Source organism: Herpailurus yagouaroundi, unplaced genomic scaffold (genome assembly GCF_014898765.1).
Source record: "Herpailurus yagouaroundi ecotype Mexico unplaced genomic scaffold, PumYag 246, whole genome shotgun sequence".
NCBI lineage: Eukaryota > Metazoa > Chordata > Mammalia > Carnivora > Felidae > Herpailurus > Herpailurus yagouaroundi.
Genome location: NW_024412463.1, coordinates 8,559,264 through 8,579,544, shown reverse-complemented (window position 1 = coordinate 8,579,544; position 20,281 = coordinate 8,559,264). Strand labels below are relative to the sequence as shown.

General features: G+C 49.2%; 1 protein-coding gene across 1 annotated transcript in view; it reads right to left on the bottom strand.

The window, feature by feature from the left end:
• The window catches only part of LOC121019944 (neuroendocrine secretory protein 55), a 61,958-nt gene that overhangs the window by 26,578 nt on the left and 15,099 nt on the right, over window positions 1-20,281 (bottom strand). The gene's annotated exons all lie outside the window — the stretch shown is intronic.

The window sequence follows — 20,281 nt, the reverse complement described above, 5'->3', positions numbered from 1 at the left end:
GCATTTCGCTTGTTAATCCTCTTGTTAAGTGCAAGAAATAAAGTGGGGTTACTTGTAAATGTCCATAGTTCATCCACCACAAAGCCCTAAGTCCGCGCTGTTTCATTATCTGCTGCCTGTTAATAATCGTCAACATCGGAAGTGTCTCCAGCAGCATGCCAGTTTTTAGTGAGGGGGATAAGGAGCCCAGAAAAATCGCAAATTGTTTGGGGGGCGTCACCGCAGAGGGTGCCTCCTGGGAGGGAAATAATGCCCATCGGTGTTTAATTCAAGGCCGAGGGGCGCCTTCGGCAGCGACATCACTTTGAGCAGAGACATTGTGTAATTCAGTTACACAAAAGCAGCCTAGATGAGCAGGTTCAAATCATCTCTCCTGTTCTGTGTGATTCTGTGCTGGAGGCTCAGGAAGCTGTCTGCTCTGTACGTTGCAGGGCATGAAAGAGCCCTAAAAGGGAGGAGGGAGGTGAAAGGTGGCCGGAAATCATGCACCTTCCGGGTCTGTTTTCTCTTTCCTCTGCTCCCTTCATCCCTGGGGACCCCGCAGCTAACCTGGATGTGTTTTGCTCTTTAGCCTACGTCCTCATCCACAGGAGCCGAGGCCGTATGCAGCTGAGAGAGTCTCCTTTTCACTTTTGTTTCTCTCTAAACGCTGCCAGACTGGAGTCCCAGGGCCACCTTCAGGGGGTGCAGCAACCCACTTGGGGGGGGGGGCTCCCTATGGGCTCAATGCCTAAGGTCAGGGCGGGGATTACAGACAAGCCCAGGAGGGTGGGAGGGGGGGAAACGGGGCTCCTTCCCTGATCCTTGCCTGAGCCAAATGAAGGCCAACACCTGCTTTGCTAACTCTCTCCTCACTCCAAAACACGGCCTCTCTGCCCATCAGAGAGCATCGGTCCCCGGCCCTCCCTGCGGCGCCAAGGCCCTTGCTCGTCCATCCGAGTCACGCACCTGACTTTAAAGAAAAACATTATTTTCAGCAATGGGGTGTGTGACCGCTCAAAATCCCTCCCCGGCTTTCAAAGCCGGTGGAGAAGACAGGCTCCTCGGGGTGAAAGTCACAGCTCACCCGCATGGAAGGGAAGGCAGAGGCCACCCCCCAGCAGCTTGCTGAGCTCTGTCCTGTGGGCCCTTCCTATTCACACTTCACAGCAAGGCGTGACCGGGGGGCTGGGGAGGGGCCCGGGGGCCAAGGGCAGGGGGGCGCTCCCCCTCCCGGAGCATCCATCACTGGATGACAGGCTCTGCAGCCGGCACCTCTTCCAGAGGCCCCTTCCCTTCCCCCCGCCCCCAGCCTCCTCTGTAAAAAACCAAAAACCATCTTGTTCTTTCATCATAATTAAAGTGCTGTCAGGGAAAATGGCATGGCTGATTTTTTGCCGCAGTTGAAATGACCCCCTCATTTCTCTTCTCTCATTTGCTAAAGTGGTCCTTTCTCCGCCAGAAATCAGACCCTTCGGGGATGGAAATTTTAGCTGGAAGCAGAGAGTTCGAAGCAGAATCCTAACCTTGGGGGGGTGGGGGGGAGAGAATCGATGTTTGGAGCGGCCTCTCTCTGCGGCAAGGTGCTGGCGAAGCCATCTTAACGGGCAGGACTGGCGGCCGCGGCTACCTCTGGGCTCCCATCCACGCGGGCTCCCTAATTACCAGTCATTGTCAGGGTGCACAATCCAGCCGCATTTGGAGGCTGATTCTCCCCGTTGACTTATCTAAGGGGCAGGAGGAAGCTGTTTGGGAGGAAGGTAACAGGTTCTGGATCTGGGAAGATAAAATCCAAATGCCTTTCACGCTCACAGGGAAAGCGTGACTGCGTATTTAATACCGTCCTCGGCCTGCGTGTTTGTGTTTGAAATAAAGCTGTAACTTACACGCATAATTAAATGCCCTCCTCCTCCTAGCCGAGCGCCACTGAGCCGCTGGGTGACACTCCTTGCCTGTCACGGACACTGCAGTGTTTAGGGCTCTTGCTAAAGTCCTGGCAATGGCGTCTCATGTCATTTTGTGAGAATGTCACTCTGATCCCGTCGGCCCTCACAGAACTTTCCGAAAAGAGCATTTCAGGTAGGGCACGCGTCGGCGTGTGAGAAAACAAAAGAGGGCAAAGAAGGAAACAATGAGGAAGACCAGAAAAAAGGAAAAAGAAGCCAGAAGAGAGAACCCACGGCCCTGAGTAGCTTTGAGCTCTGCCGTTGGAATCCATGACATATGTTCAAATACGTGTTACGTGAGGAAATCATAATATTCATCCTAGCCTTCAACTACTTTCATTTTAAGGAAACTCGTATGTCAGGAGCTTTCAAAATGAGCTTAATTTCCTTTTCCTAAAGATCACACATCTTGGAAGGGCCCCTTTTGAGTTACACTGGGGAGCTTAACTGGCAGGCTTCCGGGTTTCTATGAGGGTATGCTAATATCTGGCAAGTCAAAATGGCAATCCAGGCCTCCCTCCGTTGAATCATTAGTTGTTAATGCATCTCTGAGTAACTGGAAGCTAAGGTGTGAAATCAACCCGAGTGTCACTAAGCACCAGTTTTTCCCGAGGCTGTAACGCAGGACAGTTGGGGGGGCTGTTGATGTCGCATCTCGGCAACAAGGCTGGTTCGGCTGCCGGGTTATTGTCCTGGCCTGGCCTCCTGCCTCTTTGCTCCTCTTCCCCGCCACCCCCGACGTTTTTTCTCCCCCTTCTTTTTTAAAGAAAGGAAAACAACCATATAGCACTCGAGCCTTTTATTTCCTGACTGTTCTGTGTGTCATAGCCGTGGACGCTACAGGAAAAAACACGGGCTTGTTCTTATCGATCTGAGCTGAAATGAGTCAGGCACCTGAAGGCTTCGATCTGGACCTGACTGCCACTCAGATGCCCCCCGCCCCGCGTGCACCCTCCCCCCCAGCTGCCAAGCGGAAACCAGTAAGGTCGCGTGGTTGTACCTGGCGAGCTGGGAGGGGGGGAGGGACCCCCAAGTCCTAGAGGGTCGCAAGGGAAAAAGCCAATTCAGTGAATCCACTGCATTGGGGGTGCTGGGCTGGGGAGAATGGGGGTACAACCGGGACAAGGAGTGAGGAGGGAAGCCCACTGTCCAAGAGCCCCCTCCCCTAGCCTTTCCCAATGCCTCCAGTTAGAATTCTACTTTTCGGGGCTCCATCATTAAAAATGTGGCTCTCTGGGGGCGCCTGGGTGGCTCAGTCGGTTAGGCGTCCGACTTCAGCTCGGTTAAGTGTCTGACTTCAGCTCAGGTCACGATCTCACGGTTCGTGAGTTCGAGCCCTGTGTCAGGCTCCGTGCTGACAGCTCGCAGCCTGCAGCCTGCTTCGGATTCTGTGTCTCCCTCTCTCTCTGCCCCTCCCCCACTCATGCTCTGTCTCTGTCTCTCTCTCTCTCTCTCTCAAAAATAAATAAACATTAAAAAAAAAAAATGTGGCTCTCTGCTTTTTGGGCCTCAGAGAGCTCTTTATTAAAATGCAAATTTCCCTTAAGGGTAGCCCTGTAAGCCTTTGCCAGCTAATGGGATTAACTGAACCGAACACAGCCACCTGCAGGGAGGTAAGGGGGCTTGGGGTCAAATCTCCGCGTCTCAAATCTGTCTCTGTCGCAGGCTCATCTTAGGGCGCCCAGAACGCAAAACACAGACACCCATCCCTGCTTCAGGTCTCTCTGAAAGGGGACTCTGAAACCAGGGCCCAAGTCCCAGCTGTAGGATCAGGGGCTCACTGAAAGTCTCTGGGCCTTGGCGTCCTCCTCTCTTTCAATCAATTCCCTGAGGACAGACGCCGCTTTGCAAGTGTCCCGACCGCTCGACAGCTCGGTCGGGATTAGCAGAGTAGCATCAGGCTGGCAGTGGGACCACTTGTAATAAAGGACGCTTTCAAAGGAACTTGGGCGACTGATTTTTCTGATCTGGCAAACAAGCTTCGGTGTATGTCCTGAAAACAAGTTTTTGGTCGCGTTGGTGGCTCAGTGAGCCCCCCCGGGTGCAAACAAGGTCGGGCGGGGCAGGGGTGGGGTAGGGGGGCTGAAACTTAATTCTGTAAGCCTGAAATGCACGCATGGAACAAATCCAGTCTGTCATCCGGGAGCTCCTTCAGTCCGGTGGTCTTCACTAAAGCATTTCCCTGGCCTTAGATCTAAAGTAAAGCATCTCTATCTGCAGACACCCACATATTAAAAACAAAACATTTTTTTTCTTTATAGAAAGATCACGTATGTGGTGAGCATTACAGGAAGCCTATGGGTAAGACACTATTCCAAGGGTAATGAATAGATAAAGGTATTTGTTAAAAGAGAGCTGGAAACTGGGGCGCCTGGGTGGCGCAGTCGGTTAAGCGTCCGACTTCAGCCAGGTCACGATCTCGCGCTCCGTGAGTTCGAGCCCCGCGTCGGGCTCTGGGCTGATGGCTCAGAGCCTGGAGCCTGTTTCCGATTCTGTGTCTCCCTCTCTCTCTGCCCCTCCCCCGTTCATGCTCTGTCTCTCTCTGTCCCAAAAATAAAGAAATGTTGAAAAAAAAAGAGAGCTGGAAACTAATTCTGGAGTTCAAGGTCTGTTTTCCTTCCACAATGACTGGGAATTAATTATACTACTTGACTGTAGAGTATTTCCATCCGCATCAGAGAACAGAGAGAAGAGGCACAAAGTCAGGGTCCAAGATGGAGGCCTGGACCTAAGATGGAGGTCCGGAGCATAAAGGGCAGCCTAGAAGCTAAAATGAAAGCACTCCACTGTCCATCAGGACCTGTGGCAGCACACTCTGAGCACTTTTCCCAGCCCGCTCTCAGAGAGGAATCTCAAAGAGGACTCTAAGGTTGGGTGAAAGACTTTGGGCCCATCCCCTAAGAGAGTTTTCAGTCCTAGAAGATTCTGGAAGGCACAGCTTGGTTCCAGACAGAGCAGAAAAGAGAGAGAGGCTGACGAGGGGCATTTCCCTGCACCAGCCCCAGCCAGGCCTCTGCAGCCCTTGAGAAAGCAAGCCTGTCCCCCCAGCACGCCAGCCGCCCCCTGGTTACGCCTGTGGAGGAAGGCCTTGTTTCAGAACCAGGGAGGATGCCCCATCACCCATGGGGCCCGCACTGTGACCCACTATAGAGGGCTCCATCCCCGCCAGGGCACAAAGTTTCAGCCTCAGCCTGAAATCCCAGTGGTGGTGCCTGTCCAACATGGAGACTCTGTTGTTTGTTTTGACCCAAGCAGACCTTGCAGGTTCCCTGCGTTTTAGTTAGCGGGGAGCAATCATTTACGTGAGCCCTGATTAGGTTTGCTCAACCAGCTTGGAGAAGGTTTCTGAAGTCAGTTTTTTGAGTCTTTCCATCTGATCTTAACTGTTCTATCCGTGCACCATTTAATTCGTCAGGAGAGACTTCCTGGGTTTGTTCTGCTTCTAAGACCATCAAAGGAGCCGCAGTCTTATACCTTTGTCTTCCCCATGGGGAAGGGCACACCTTAGGCACTCAATACATGTGTATCGAACAACTGAATGAATGAATGAACGAATGAATGAAAATGCCCAAATTAAGGCAAACTCACCGACCCGGCAAGGAGTTCATCCTTCTGAGAGGCTTGGCAGACACACCCACGGCTACTGCAAGCTAAGAGATGCTACTAGAAAGGCAAAAAGGAAACAAAGCTGTTTCAACATTCAAGTTAACCCTCAAATTAGGAGATAACTTATCAGCGAGGGAAAATGGGTACATCTGCCCCACGAACCAGGCAACATTCCATGTTCTTTGCCAAGTTGGACACAATCTGCCTATGAGGTAAACCTCAGATCTGCCAATAGTCAAGAATTTGAAAAATTAATTTGTGACAACTGTTTTCATTTGGAACCACGATCTTCTCCAACCAGGCATATCAGTTTGTGCTCAATTCCCATTAAACATTTCCCAGCCACCCTTCTCTTTTTCTGAAGAACAACCATGACCCCCTTCTCCCCCCAACAATTCCTAAATGTCATAGAAGGCCCATTTTATAAACATATTCGTGGCGAGTCCCTTTTCTTGGCCATTAGAACAGCAATCGTCCCCCGCCCCCCCACTGGCCCCTAATCGACCATTTGCTAAGTCTCAAAGCAATACAAATTTAGGTCAAATCGATTAGTAACACATTTCTAACTCTTGGCACTTGGGAAGAGTGTGAACTTTTCCTGATGGAGAGAAGCTAACCCTTGAGAGCAGACCCAAGCATGGTCAACCCAGCAAATGCCTTCTGCCTCCGTGGGCTGTGCTTTAAAAAAAAAAAAAAAAAAAAAGGCAAAAATTTAGGAGACTGGGGTCCCGCCACAACAGATTAGGACAAGACTTTGATGTTTTTTTTTTTTTTTTTTCACTTGAGTTAATGAATAAAGCCCAGGATAGAGAGGCAGCTGACAGAATGTTTTCCCCGCTAACTCCAGGAAGCTGAAGTTCTGTTGCTCCTCGGTACGGCCAGAGAGATGAGCACCTGGGTGTGGTGGTCACTCTTGACCGCCCCAGACAGAGCCATCAATCTTGTGAGTCTCCTGTAGCACACAGCCCTGCTCCCCCCTCCCTCCCCCCATTCTTCCTTACTGAATAGAATGTCTCCCCTCTCTAATGAACATACCCAGGAGAATAAAACTTGTTTTTCCAAAGGGGGGGGGGCGGCGGGAAGAAAGGAAGGAAGGGAGGAAGGAAGGAAAAAAAAAAAAAAGAAAACAATGCCTATACTCGGTCTGGCTGAAGCCAAATTCTCGAGGACAGCAACCTGTAAACTTCTAAGGATTTCCTCAACATCCGAGACGTATACGTAACGTACAGGGCGTTTGCTTTTAACTTACGATTTGCTTTGTTTCGCTTTGACTAATTATCGAATCAAAGAACTCGTGAAGACTGGATTTTTTTGGAAGGACAAAAAGGTCCACCGTGCGCCAGATTTCTTAAAGCAAAACCAAGCCACCGGGTGGGGTAGGCATGTGAAAAACGGCTTGGAAAATCAGGTTGTGTTAGAAGGGGCTTGTTACTAATTTAAAAAAAAAAAATCCAAAAATTGGACAATCACCATAGGATAGGGAAAGGAAACTGGGGAGGCGGAAAGGGCCTACTGTGTGCAATGGAGGTGAGGGTCAGAGTCGCTGTCTCTGGCCTGCTCACGCAGGTACACACACACACACACACACACACACACACACACACACACACCCAGCCCCTGTTTCTCTCAGTGAGCTCCTGGCACCAATGTGGGACCCTGGGGGTGCAGAGGGACAGGGAGTGATGGTGCCTCCCCACTCCTGCCCCGGGTCAGGCCCTCAGCTCTGCTGGCCACTCCTGGGGGTTGGCCGCCTTCCATCCACTCTGCCTGCTGGCACAGCCTGCACTTGGAATCAGATCTTCCCTTCTCCGCCCTTCTCGACTAGAAGTTCCCAGAGGGCAGGGACCCCGTCTGTCTGAGGCTTAGAGCTAAATTTAGGAGAGGTGCCTTTTCTCTTTCTCGCTTTTTAAAAAAATGTCATTTAGTCTCTGTATTTGACCCTTAACTTCCTTCTGCCCCTTCTTTTTTTCTCTTGCTCTTTCAACAGTAAAGATCAGGCTAAGGGGAGTTGGGTTTTTAACTTGTGAGTAGTTCACAAGCATTCTGGGATTTTACAAGTTCAGAGGAGTAAACACAAAGGAAGGGAGTTCAGATTCCTTTTCCCACCCCGGAGAAAGGACTAGAAGGACTAGGCGAGCAGAAGATGTGGAAAGTCCAATGGAGAACGTGGGGAAACATCTGAGGAAATCAGTGTGTGTGTGTGTGTGTGTGTGTGTGTGTGTGTGTTGGGGGGTGAACAGACACAGAATGGTTTGTATACTGTGCTTAATACTCTCTCTAGAAATATCCATACATTTGGCTGAAGAACAGGAGATAAAGATAAAGTAACCATGGCAGGATAAGGGCGGGGTAGGGGGATTTCCTGGAACATTATAATGTCATTTTTACAGTAAATACAACCCTCTGGAAGAGAAACGGAAAGGGGCCAGGGAAAGTATGGGGTGCAGATTCCCAGTCCTGTGGGCAACCCAAGTGGGCAGCGTGGTCACATGGGGAGGCTCTGAGCTCTAGAGGGCGAGGTCCCCTATAAGGAAAAGGGGTGTTTGTGTATGTATGTAGTGGGGGGGGGGGGCTGCACACACTGGCAAAGAAACCCACCAGATGAACAGACCAGAGCCCCCTGTTCCCCTCAAAGCACAGAACGGCGGGATCGGTGTTAACACTGATCCCCCCAGGGACCCAGGACAGAATGAGACCCCAACCTAAGATATCCCTGAAAGGTGGGGCTTTTTTGCGTTTGGGCTTCCTACATTCCATCTAGAGAATTCTAAGCGATCCCACTTCCTGCCAGCGGGCTTAGCCATTCTGAGCTCTTTGCTGACCTCTGGTGGGAGAGGAGCTCTCACGGCCCAGAAAAGGTGTTTCCCCACAGGGGCAGCCCACCTGTCCTGCTCCCCAGGACCCCCAACATCCGGAGTAACACCCCCAGGGGTGACCGTGGTCACTAGCCCTGGCCAAGGTTCAGGGCTAGAAGTTGGGAGGTGTGGGGAGCGAACTGAGCAAACAAGGCTTTAAAGAAAGTCCCAGAAGATTATGGGCTTAAGGCAGGAATGTTAGAACCAAGTTTGTTAACTTAGAAGAATTTTAATAGCAGGGTGGGGGAAGCTTATGCCTGAAATTAATACATTTTGTTCAGTTCCTTTGACTTTTCAACGATAAAAGAGTGAGGGAAAGTATCCAGGCACGTGTGCAGAGGATAAGTTTCGTTGGAAAGGAACGAATTCCCATTACAAGACTTCGTAAGCCCTCGCGTGAGAAGCTCACATGGCCCTTCTCAAACGGATGACCTCATGATTTTATAGCCTCTGCGGGCAGGGAGGGAAGGGGGGGGGGGTACGGAAAGAACTGGCCAAAGGGTGCCTGTTCTTTTTGGAACCAGGAAACCTGGCCCCAGATGCTGTCAGGGCCAGCTTCCCCTCCATGGAATCTTGGCCGGAAGAAGGCAGACAGGGCCTGCCCCACATCCTGAAGTAGAAGATGGGGTCCCATCCCGAGGCAGGAAAGCCTCAGTCAATAAGAATGCCCTCGGTGCCTTGTGGGTTTGGGGCACTGAGGAGTAGAGAGGGGCTGAAATGAAAAAAATTAAAACTGGCCCTGAAATCTCAGAGGCTCTGAAAACCCCAGTGACTCCCCGGCGACTGAAAGAACAGTGGGAATTCACCCTCAGCCAACACCTTCTCTCGTAAGAGAGACAATATTGAATCTTCCTATACTGTCTCAAACGCTAACTCCTCCAGGAAGGATCCCTGGGTTTCCCTGCTAGAAAAGGGACTCTGCCCACTTCCGAATCCCTTCTCTAGCCCTCGACCGGGGTGGGAAAGATACGCCACTCACCTCTGCTTCCTGCAAAGATTCTCCTAGCAATGGGTACCCAGACGTTGCTAATTATTTACCGAAGGACAATGGATTGGCCTAAACTTTCCTGTACCATCTGCCATTTTGGAAAGGACACCTTGGGGGGGGGGGGCAGCATACCTGTTCTCGTGAAACTTTTTATACAAGAGAAATAAAGTTTCGCCGTGAGGAGGACACACGTCTAATTGTTCAGATGAGGAAAACTGGGACCCAGAAGATAAAGCCATTTGCCCAAGGTGTCAGAGCCCGTGCCTAGAAGAACCAGGGCACATGCGGGGGCTGGGAATGTGGAGGTCACGGTGATAGTGGTTTTTTCCGGCCCTTGGCTCAGGTCTCCAGAGCCGCTAGTTGAAAGTGACAGGAATTTGTCCTCAGATACCAACTGTCCAGCTGAAAAAGTCCTGACGGCTATCCCTAGGCCCTGAGAAAGAGGATTAGGGAAGGGGTCACAGAGGCCCGCCTGAGGCAGAGCACACGGGGAGTTTCGAAAAGCCAGGCTCCCAACAGTAAAAGCCGAGTGCCATCTGCCGGCCAGCTCTGAACAGTTTTGCTCCATTTTACTGTTTATTGTACTTCCCAGCCCCAAATACTGGGGGTTCTCACCTCTTTCCCTGAAAGCCAGGTCTCTGCTGCTCAGAAACGCCCCTAAAACAAGAATCTAATGTTTTAAGAAATCGCAAAAGAGAGGAGAAGTAAAAGGAAAGCAAGAAAGCAGTAAGAGAATCTCCCCAGAAGGCTGATTTCTGCTCCCATTTCTGAGCTGGGCAGATCTCGGGGGTGTGGGGGGGGGGGTGGGAAACAGGATTAGCCCCGATGGTCTTTTCTTGACCCCTTCCTCCTCCAGGATGAAAGGTCAGCTCCCAGTTTTGAGCCTGCCCTCATCTGTGAAGTCAGACCCCATCTCTGGGGAGTCAAGGTTTCAGGGCCAGAAAGAAAAAGAAAAGAGAGCCCTCCGCCCCCTGTCAGCTCAACTCTCAGGTGAAGACGTCTGCAAGGGTTCTGATGTCCTCTACCCAGAATCCTTTGCCCCAGCCCTGCCCACCTCCCCACCTCGTTACACATAAAATGAACCCAGAGATACCGCCTGGTTTTCTCTTGGACCACCCGTCAAATTTAAGTCCCTCCCTTGACCATGGCAGGACCCCAGGACTACTAGGCAGAATCATCACAAAACGAAGCCTTGTCAACACTTTTCAGAATCAGATTTTGGCCCTTTCTGGATGTCACTTGGCAAATTCATGGAATCCTGGAATAGAGCGCTAGAAACAACCAAGGTCCCAGGAATGAGAATCCCCTAACCCCTAAGCCAGTGCTCTCTTTCCACTCTCCTAGGGCCCTCCAAGAAAAGTTGAGGATCCTCTGCCCACCCCCGCCCCCCGCAGATCAGACTCCCTCCCCCATCAGAGCAACGCGCAACGAACCATCACCGATGCCAAACCACCGCACGATAAAGGATTTCCTAAGAGTGCTCCAAAACGACTGGATCCCACCAGGAAAAGTTCCCAAAACTCCCACTCGGAAAGGGGAAACCCTCCTGCCAGTGCCCATCTTAAAACCAGCCCCGGCCATTTGTTTGTAAAACAAAATGATCTAATACGCTTCCCTTTTAGCAGCTAAAAAGGAAGACGTGAAATCACAGAAATGTTTAATTATAAATAGCTATTAGTTTTCTGGCAGCCCAACTTTTCAAAATTTTCCCCTAATGTCTGGCCTTTGTTTCTGGGTTCTGCCCGGAGCCTTCTAAGCATTTCCTTGGAAAGATATTGTACTTGGTCCCAGGCAAGATGTCAAAATCAACATTCAAAAAACACGCCTTGGATAATATTTCGAGGATTCTGTAACAAGGATGTGTTAGTTAGGGGAGCACTTCACTTAGCTAAACTCGAAATATCTAAAAAAAGGATATCTTTAAATTTACATGTCCAATATATAATTTATCAAACTACCAATCACTTTCCGCCCCTCCCCCAAAAGTAATCCTTATACTAAAGGCAAAAGTGTTTCAATTCGTACAGACGTCTGTGGGGGGAGAGTAGTTATTCTCTTACCCCCCCCCCCCTCTGGACTTTGCAACTAACTTAAAGACCACAAATTCCAAACACTCTAAGAAAAAAAAAAAAGGAAAAACCCACTTTGCTTAAGAAAAATTAAGTTTCTGATGAATCTGTAACATCTAAAAGTTCTGTCAAAAGACCAGACCGGGGCAAGAATGTAAATGCGTTGGGCTCAAAATATAATAAAGTCTTCTTCCATTACAACTACCTGGGGGAGAGGCTGTTTAGGTGCGAGGTAGTGGGGGAGGGGGGTGTCGGGCCGCTGGCCAAAAATAAAATTTTGATTTAGTCTTGTTACGATTATTACAAGAGATACTGCTTATAGAACCTGCCCTAGCATGGCCCAGGGGGCGTCAACCGTCTTATCAAAGACCAAGTACAAGACTCTCCATCAGGAAACGTCCTTGGGTTATCACTTCTATTGGCACAAGTACGTTTTACTTCTAGAAGATCCTGTCTTACCTTCCTTAGGGAGTCATTCAGAGGCATTTCTTCCACTGCCCCCCAGCTCCCTGCAAAGGTAACTTCCTGCCTTGAAGTATCAGTGGCTAAAGGTTATGGGTCACCTCCGTGCGGTGGGCTGGCTCCCTGTGGACCCGGGACTGAGGCGACCCAGCTGACAGAGTCTACATTCTCGTGTGTGCGTGCGCACTCCCAGTTTAAGATTCCATTAATGTTCTGCGGGAGACATACGCAACGTGGGGCCCAGCCATCCCAGCGCGGATATATTACATCTGAGTACCAGTCCTGATTACCCTGGCATCCTTCTCTAGGCTGCAGAGGGAGTTAATTTCGTAGACACAAGACAGAGGGAGAATTCCCAGCCTGCGACAGACAGAGGCCCCCCAAAGAACCTCTGAGCGGCAGGAGTGATCATGGAAGGGTTAAAATCTATTTAAGCCTTGATTTATCCCGGCCCATTGATTAGCTATGGGACTGACCTCGTTAATCAGAGTCTTAGACCAATTCATTACTTTCTTCCCTGGAATCATTCCCTTTCCTGTTCTGTGTCGGGTCATCTGGGTCACCTTCTTTTCTGAGATTTTTTGGAAATGACTTCCACCCAAGAATGCAGGATTGCTATCATTGCGGTAAACATTTCGGACTGGTTATTAGTAACTGCAGCCAACAACCTTTTCCCTGAAGGTATCTTCTCTTTTTAAGGTGTCCAGGTTACGATATGTATGATCTCTGTCTTCCCCAGAATTGGATATTGATAACGTTAGGGCAGTCTGTTATCAACTGGGGATGATATTGTCCCCCAGAGCACATTGGCAATGACTGGAGACAGTTCTGATTGTCACAATGTGTCCGTATGTAGTGGGGTTGGGGGGTTGGTGTGCGTGGGTGTGCGTGCGTGGGTGAGAGAGAGGGAAAGACAGAGAGAGACAGAGACAGAGAGAGGTGGGCATCCAGTAGGCAGAGGTCAGGGATGCTGCTAGACATCCTACGGTGCCTCCAACAGGCAGCCTTCGTGACAGAATACCAATACGACTGCTATGAGGGCCCTCCGGTAAGACACGGCCCCTAAAATGCTCGGAAAACCCTAGGGCAGAGCCAACAGGGAGATGTCACAGCTTAAAAACAAAAGGCCGGGTTTGACCGAAGCTTTGGGGCCTATTAGGTGTGGCTTTGTCGGGTGGGGGTGAGAGCAGAGCAGGACCCTCCCCCATCCCCCCGCAGCCTGTCCCCTTCCCCTCTCATTTAATCACAGATGTGACACCTTTCTTCTGCCTTACGCCGCCTCACCATCTAGTGGCCACCTGAAATATCAACTCACCTTCGCCATCTCTGGGCCCTACTAAAGTCACTCGTTGAAAAACTCATCCCTGTGGGGGCAGTGGACAGAAAGACCCCTGAATGACGGATGTGATTTCGTTCGTATGTTAATTAAGCACCTTGCAGGCCTGAGGTACCTATACAGACAGGGCTGTAAGGAATTAAAATGGACACTTTCTAAGATTCGAGAAGCCCAAGGCCAAAAAGCTCAGGGACTGATGACAAATGTCTGACTCGTTATAAACGAGGACCTCAGAGACTTTTGCTTAAGTCCTTTGGACACTCAGGAGTGACCACAGACAAGAAGATGACACCTGGTGAGAACAACGTGTCCACGTGCCCAGGAATCTCAATACCCATTATCCTTCCTGGGTAATGCCATCTACTCTGGACAGGTTGGGGTTTTTATTTCCCTTTTGCAATTGGGCCAAGGCCGGTGAAACAGGCCGCCTCGGCCTCGGCCTCCATCATCCCGCCTGGCTTTCGTTTTGGGCTATCAACATAAGCGTTATTGCTTCTTTGCAAAAATCCTGCAAACTTACCTGAATCTGGGCTCCCTGTAAAAAAAAATCTCACAGTCATCTACACGCTAGCAATCAGTTTGATGAAAGGAAAAATTGTTCAAAATGGAACGAGGAGGGAGGCTACAAGGTTTGTCGGCTGGGGGGAGGCAAGGGCCGTGGTAATCAAGGGCGAGCCTCTCGCCCCGATGACCTCCTGGGGAGACGCGACTGTGGTCTCCTGGTGACACGGGGCCGGACCATGGCACTCCTTAGAGAGTGGGTACAAGACATTTTCCTTCCCTTTTTCAACGCACTGAAGGAAGCTTCAGGTACTTAACTCTGTCCCACACACCAAATGTGTGAGATGTGGGAAACGCTGATTGACTCATCATAAATTGGGGATCAGATAACAATTTATACCTTTACACCTCTTTCCTCGCCCCAAACTGAATCATTAGGAAGCATTTAGTAAGATCTAATGTTCAAGTTCTGTGGGCAGAGCTCCACGAGTCAAAGGCTCCCGAATTCTCCTGAGGTTTAACAAATTACTCTACAAAGCAATTTGGGATTTTCCCTCTAAGAGAGTACGAGAGAGGCACACTTTCTCTTCATCTTCACTGCTCTGTCACAGATCGGTTCCTGAACATTCTGCCTGTGCCACACCCCCCCGCTTTCCACGGGGGGGGGGGGGCAACTGTAATTCTAACTTGCAGGGGGAGCACCTGGGTGCCGTTTGTCGGGGACCAGAGAGCACCCTACGTCTCAATGGAGTGTGTGTTGATCGACAAGAATTAAAAGTCAAACGTTGCTTTTTCTTGTGGTTCCTACCTCATTGTCGGAGGTCTCTTCTTCAATCCCCACTGGCCGGCCTGCTTCACCATCTGGCTGTCGGGAAGGAAAACTAAAAACAATCTTTTTTTTTTTTTTTTTTTGCATGTATGGTAAACATAGAACAATCTGTGCTCAGGTCCCTGGGTTCAACCACAGTCTGGAGTTGGTTTATAGAGAGGAGGATAATATAAATAATAAAAAGAGAAGGGTGGGGGGTGGGGGGGACTTTTTCAGGACAAGCAAAAAAAAAAAAAATCTCCCCTCATCTTTTGGCCAGGTCACTCGCCTGAGAGTGACTTCACGCAGTCATAAATTTGGCAGGTGTCGTCTGTCTCCTGCTTGAGTTGACCTTTACTTATAAAATGTGGACAAAGAGCGTACTCTGAAAGGTAGAGACAGAAAGAATGGGCGTCTAGTACTTTTAGAACTTACAAGTAGCCGTCTCGTGGGGAGTATAGAAAACAGAACCCCCGCCCCCCCCCCCCCAAAAAAAAATCTTACCTGGAGCAGGGAGAGAAAAGTCTGAGAATTAAATTTCTAAAAACAATGGTTACCATTTATTGGGCACTTACATGTGGCACTGGGTTGAGAATTTCTAGAGGGAAAACTTCACTTGTAGTATCTGGTCCTCTCTTTAGAAGAATCCAGGAAGAATAACGTCTCTTCCTCGGCTTCTGGCAATGGCCCTCTCCTGCCTCATTCCGAGGCTCCCTGGCCTCCGTGGTAGTTTGTATCTGGGGTACCCCACCTCTCCTCTTCATTTTGGGAAAGGCCACTGAGGATTTGCTGATTCTCCGGTAGGAGAATCTCTCCAAAGAGGGACAGACTCAGGCTGAGTCTCCTTCCCTGAAGAGGTCAGGGTCTCCTGCCCAAGGTGACCACAGGCCAGAATAGGAACTTGATGGGACAAAGTCCCTTTTGGTATAACCCAATGAAGTCTGTTAAAGGAGAGCGCAGCAGGGCCACGGTCTCAGAGTTCCTGTTACTGCAGGACCACCAGGGCTGGAGAGGGTTAATGAGGCTGACCGGGGCTTGACTGTTTCACTTGGTAGGGGGCGACCCTCTCTTACCAATTGGCCCTGCCCCTCCTATTTTGAAAATTCCTAATCTTCCTGCAAAAGGGGACTTTGAAATGGACAAATGGCATGTTAATTTCACATTCCACCAGGAACCCCAGGAGGCACGAGGTGGGTCTGGAAAGAACCCCTTTGCCACCAGTTAAAGAAACCAAGTGTAGAAACCAACTTTAATTCTGTTGAGTGAAGGGCTGTCTCTGTACCTCCTGAAAGTTACTTTAGGTACAGGCATTGGAAGTGACACAGCTTTGCTGGGGGTGAGGGTCAGTTTTATTTGGTGGGAAAACTGACTCTGAAAAGAAGGAGAGGCATGACAGTATGAGAAGTTTCAAATCTAGGCAATTAGGCTACCTTCTCTTAAAAAAGGTATACATATATTTATTTACTTTTTGCTTAACACCAGCATTCCTGCATAAAAGTCAAAGGTGATCATTCTAAGGCTATGTACTGACTCTTGCTAAATAGGAATTAGCCCCAACTAAAAGTAAGGACTACTTAAAAAAAAAAAAAATCACTAGGAAGACTATTAAACAAGAATTATTGTAATAGGGTTATTAGATCCAGGCCAAGATGATTTTAAACAGTCTGTTAGTCTAACACTAAAAATGTAGGGCACCTATGCATAAAAGTACATCTATTGTTATTGTTTTATTATTATTATTATTATTGGAACTCTGAGTAAGGAAAGCTTTAGACCCCAGTGAAGGAAACCACAGAGGATTTAAACAAGATTCCTAAGAAAACCTGCAGTGAAAACAGAAAAAAAAAAAAAAAAAAAAAAAAAAAGCCCAACAAACAAAGACTGCAGTGTTGGCAGATGAGTTAAAGCAAATGTGGAAACCAAAGATCACCATAGCGATGACAGGTTATCTCAGAAATGGGGGAGCTCACGGTTCACGTACACTCAATGGACATTTATAACCCAGGATCTGTCGGGCTTGGCTACACTTCAGAAAGCAGACCTACTAGGCACCTGTCGTTTGACAAGGGATTTGAAGAGCACACAGCACTCTTAACAATCATGCTTTACATTTACACAACGCGTTATCGCTTATGACCACAGCTTGTGTTAAGCACTGTCTTATCCGAATTAGGAACTTTTGATTCCTTCGCTTACCTTGCAGTCTTTGAGCAAAAGTCCCTGACATTTTAATCTCTGAGCTTTTGGTTTATTTGCCTATGAAATGGGGTCCTATCACATTTTTATTGCCCAAGGCTGTTTCAAAGGGCAAATGTGACTTAGATGAAAGGTTTTTAAAAATACAGAAAGAAGGTGGTATCATGGCTATGTGATCATTACTGTTGCTGCTTACTAATACCTGAAGGCAGGGAGGCTATCGTTTCAAGTCAGGAGGGGGTATGCAAAAGGCCCAGGAACCCTACTTTTCTTTGCCTGATTCCAGGTTCCCACGATACACATGATGTGGGCAAATTATAAAGAGGAACCTACCTGTATAGAAAACTATTTTTTTTTTTTTTTTCAAAAAATTTTATGGGAAATTGGATTTTGAAAGGCAAGGAAGAATTTTGGCCTCTGAGAAGCATGAAATACTAGTGGGAGACAGAGAAAATCGTAAAAGTCTCTCTCAATTCTACAGATTTGGTGGCCTGATAAGCTATGTCCTTCCCACTGCAGCAAAGAGTTCGGTGGAGGCATTCCGAATCCGGAAAAATGGCTGTGCTGGGGGCGGGGGTGGGGTGGGGGGGAGGTGCTCCTGCATGATGGGACGCCATGTAGCCTTGTTGCACCTGGTGCCATAAATTATCATACAATTAATTGAGATTCACCGTATAAATAAAGTGTCATGGCAGGATGGCCATTATTATATACAGCATTTACCCAAACACTTTTAATAAACGTAGCAGATACTACAAAATTCTCATCTACAAGCCCCTCAATTCTTAAAAAATGGGGGATTCATACCCAAGTTGGGTTTCCAAAAACGTGGCAATAATCTATTACTGAATACTGTTAGATAAGAAAAAAGCTTCCTCTCTTACATATTCTAGAATTCTAGTCATGTTATTGATGATCTACCTACCTACCTATCTCCTCTAAAAAGTTCCCTGTAATGTGGTTAAAGTGTTTGGGCAGGAAAAATGGAAATGGTATCTATACACACACACACACACACACACACACACACACACACACACACACACAAATTGTTAAGCACGTCACAAATCAGGACCCATATCAAAGGATGGTCTTTTGACCTGCATTTTCAGTGGCAGGACTATATGGATGTCTTGTTTTAGGTTAGGATGCTAGGATTTGACTGTTAGTGAGAACTCTTGTCCTAAAGGTAAGGAAGTCCTCATCCTTCCTCCCCCACCCTCCTCCTCACCCAGATGGGGGACCTCTCTCATCACTTTGGCGGAATGAAGCCTGGCGGGAAATGAGCCTGGTTGGACAAATGGCATTTACTGCAGCAGGTGACACTGGCTGCCTAGTTCAGGCTCATGTCTGATGTAGCCTGAGGTCAGGGCTTCTGGACCCGTGGCACCCTGAGAGCAGAGTCAGGGCAATCGTAGGATGACCCCGGCAAATTTCTTTTCGTTAAGGTGAATTTTTCACCCTGGATACAAAACAAGGGTGAGCAAATTAAGCTTCTAATATTCTTAAGACCTGGCCCCAGACATGGACGGTTTGCGGCAGGACTGGCATTTGCATGATCTGTGGTTGAAGCCAACAGTCCTGGTTTGAGGGGACTGTGCTGACACCCCCACCCCCCACCCCGCCCCCAGAATAGGGGTCTGCACACATGGAGGTCTGCTGGGAAAGCTTCACTGCACAAACAAGGCAACTGAGGCCCCAGCGTGTCAGGGACGCGCCAACTAAGGGTCAGGTGGACACGGTCACCTGGCTTCCCGTCTGTACCCCCTTGTGTCCCCTCCTCACCAGAGGCCAGCTTCTCGGGGCTATGCTTGGAATACTGCAATGAGACTGTGATGGCAAAACCAGTCGTCCGCAGAAACACAGAGCCTTGTCATTTAAGGGCTCTGTGTGTGGCTTCAGCGGAGTTGGGACATCCCACGTTTAAAGCTGCTTCCCTTCTATTGGTGTTTGGGAAAATGATGATGTCGTGATATCCCTGGGTGGGCACAGCTAATGACCACTGCATTTAAAACTGTGATGTGTGAAAGGCACACGCGTCACAAAAGCAAACAGTCACGTGCCTGATGTCATTACTAAAAAACCATCACACGTTATATGATAGGTAACAAACAAATGGAGCACGGCTTTAGAGATTGTGATCTTCAAATCCCTTGAAAGGTCTTAGAGAACACAATAAAGAAATTCAGACTGTGCGCTTCACTTGGGAAATTTTCATTCAAGCCACACATGCAGACCACTGCTAACGACTGCTCTAATGACCGGTGTGACACGAGAAGCCCATGTCTCAGATGGGAGCTGAGGTGAGGCTGGAAGAGGGGAAGGAGAGGAGGGGAGGGGAGGGAAGGGGGGAGGGCAAGGGAGGGAGGGAGGGAGGTGGGGGGGAGGGCCCTAGAGAGGGGAGGGGGCGCGGAGAGGTGGCAAAGATGAAGAGGAGGAGAGGAAGGCGGAGGGTGGCGGGACATACCCGATGTGCTTAAAGAACACAAGACCTTTTTACATTTCTTGGTATCCCAAGTCCATTGGCAGAGGATGTTACCTTTGATCCTCTTTGCCCCCAGCTAAAGCTGCTTGGAAAGATTCACATTTACATATTTCACAAGTCATATTCACAGTTTTTACCACACTTCGTCCACATGCTTAAAATACAGTCGAAGCATTTAAAAACAATTTTTTTTTATTTTAATTGCATTTCAGAGACAAGACAACATTTCACTCCCAACGCCTAATACTCTTTTTAAACCAAGCCCCTCCTACTGTGCTTTGTAAAAGCGTAAATGATTGGCTTACCTCGGACTCTTCCCTAGGAAAAAAAAAATCATTTCATATTTTTTAAACACAGCCACGCCCACCCTCTTGGAACCAGCCCCGTGTAGGTTTGGATCCAGACCTGCCTCTGTCAGATTAAGTGGGGGTTTTGGTTGTTGTTTGTTGGTTGGTTGCTTTTCTTCCCCCTCCCCCCCCCCCCCCCCCCCCCCCACCCCGGGTGAGCTGAGTGTGTGCAGAATATCGAACTTAATGTGTGTCGCCCCCGACGCCCCAGATACCTGAGTGTCTGGTTTTTCAACCGTAAAGGCGGGAGGGTTTGGCGAACGAATGAGAAGTGAGGAAACGCTTAGCGCAAAGGGAAAAAAGAGAGAAAGACACACAGAAAAAAGGTTATGGAGGCCGGCGAGAGGCGGCCCCCTCTCCCCCGCGCCAGGGGCCCAACTCATTCCCCGAGATGCCCCACCACCTTCTCCTCCGCATTCTTCGCGCCGCCCGCCGCAGAGCGCCAGCGCTCAGGTACCTCCAGAGTGTGTGCAAACACGGAAAGTTTTTGCCCGCGCCATGGCGCAAAACACAAGACAGCCCGTTCCCCAGTACAAGTACACGGTCGGCGGGTAATTTGGGGGTGCCAGCGATGGGAACTGGGGGACACTTGAGCATATCATGCACAGGCGGACACAATATGGACACCAACAGACACCAACGACAAGCTGTCTGCGTCCAAGCAGCAGGGCCAGGCGAGGCGGGGGCGCACCTTTCCCCAACG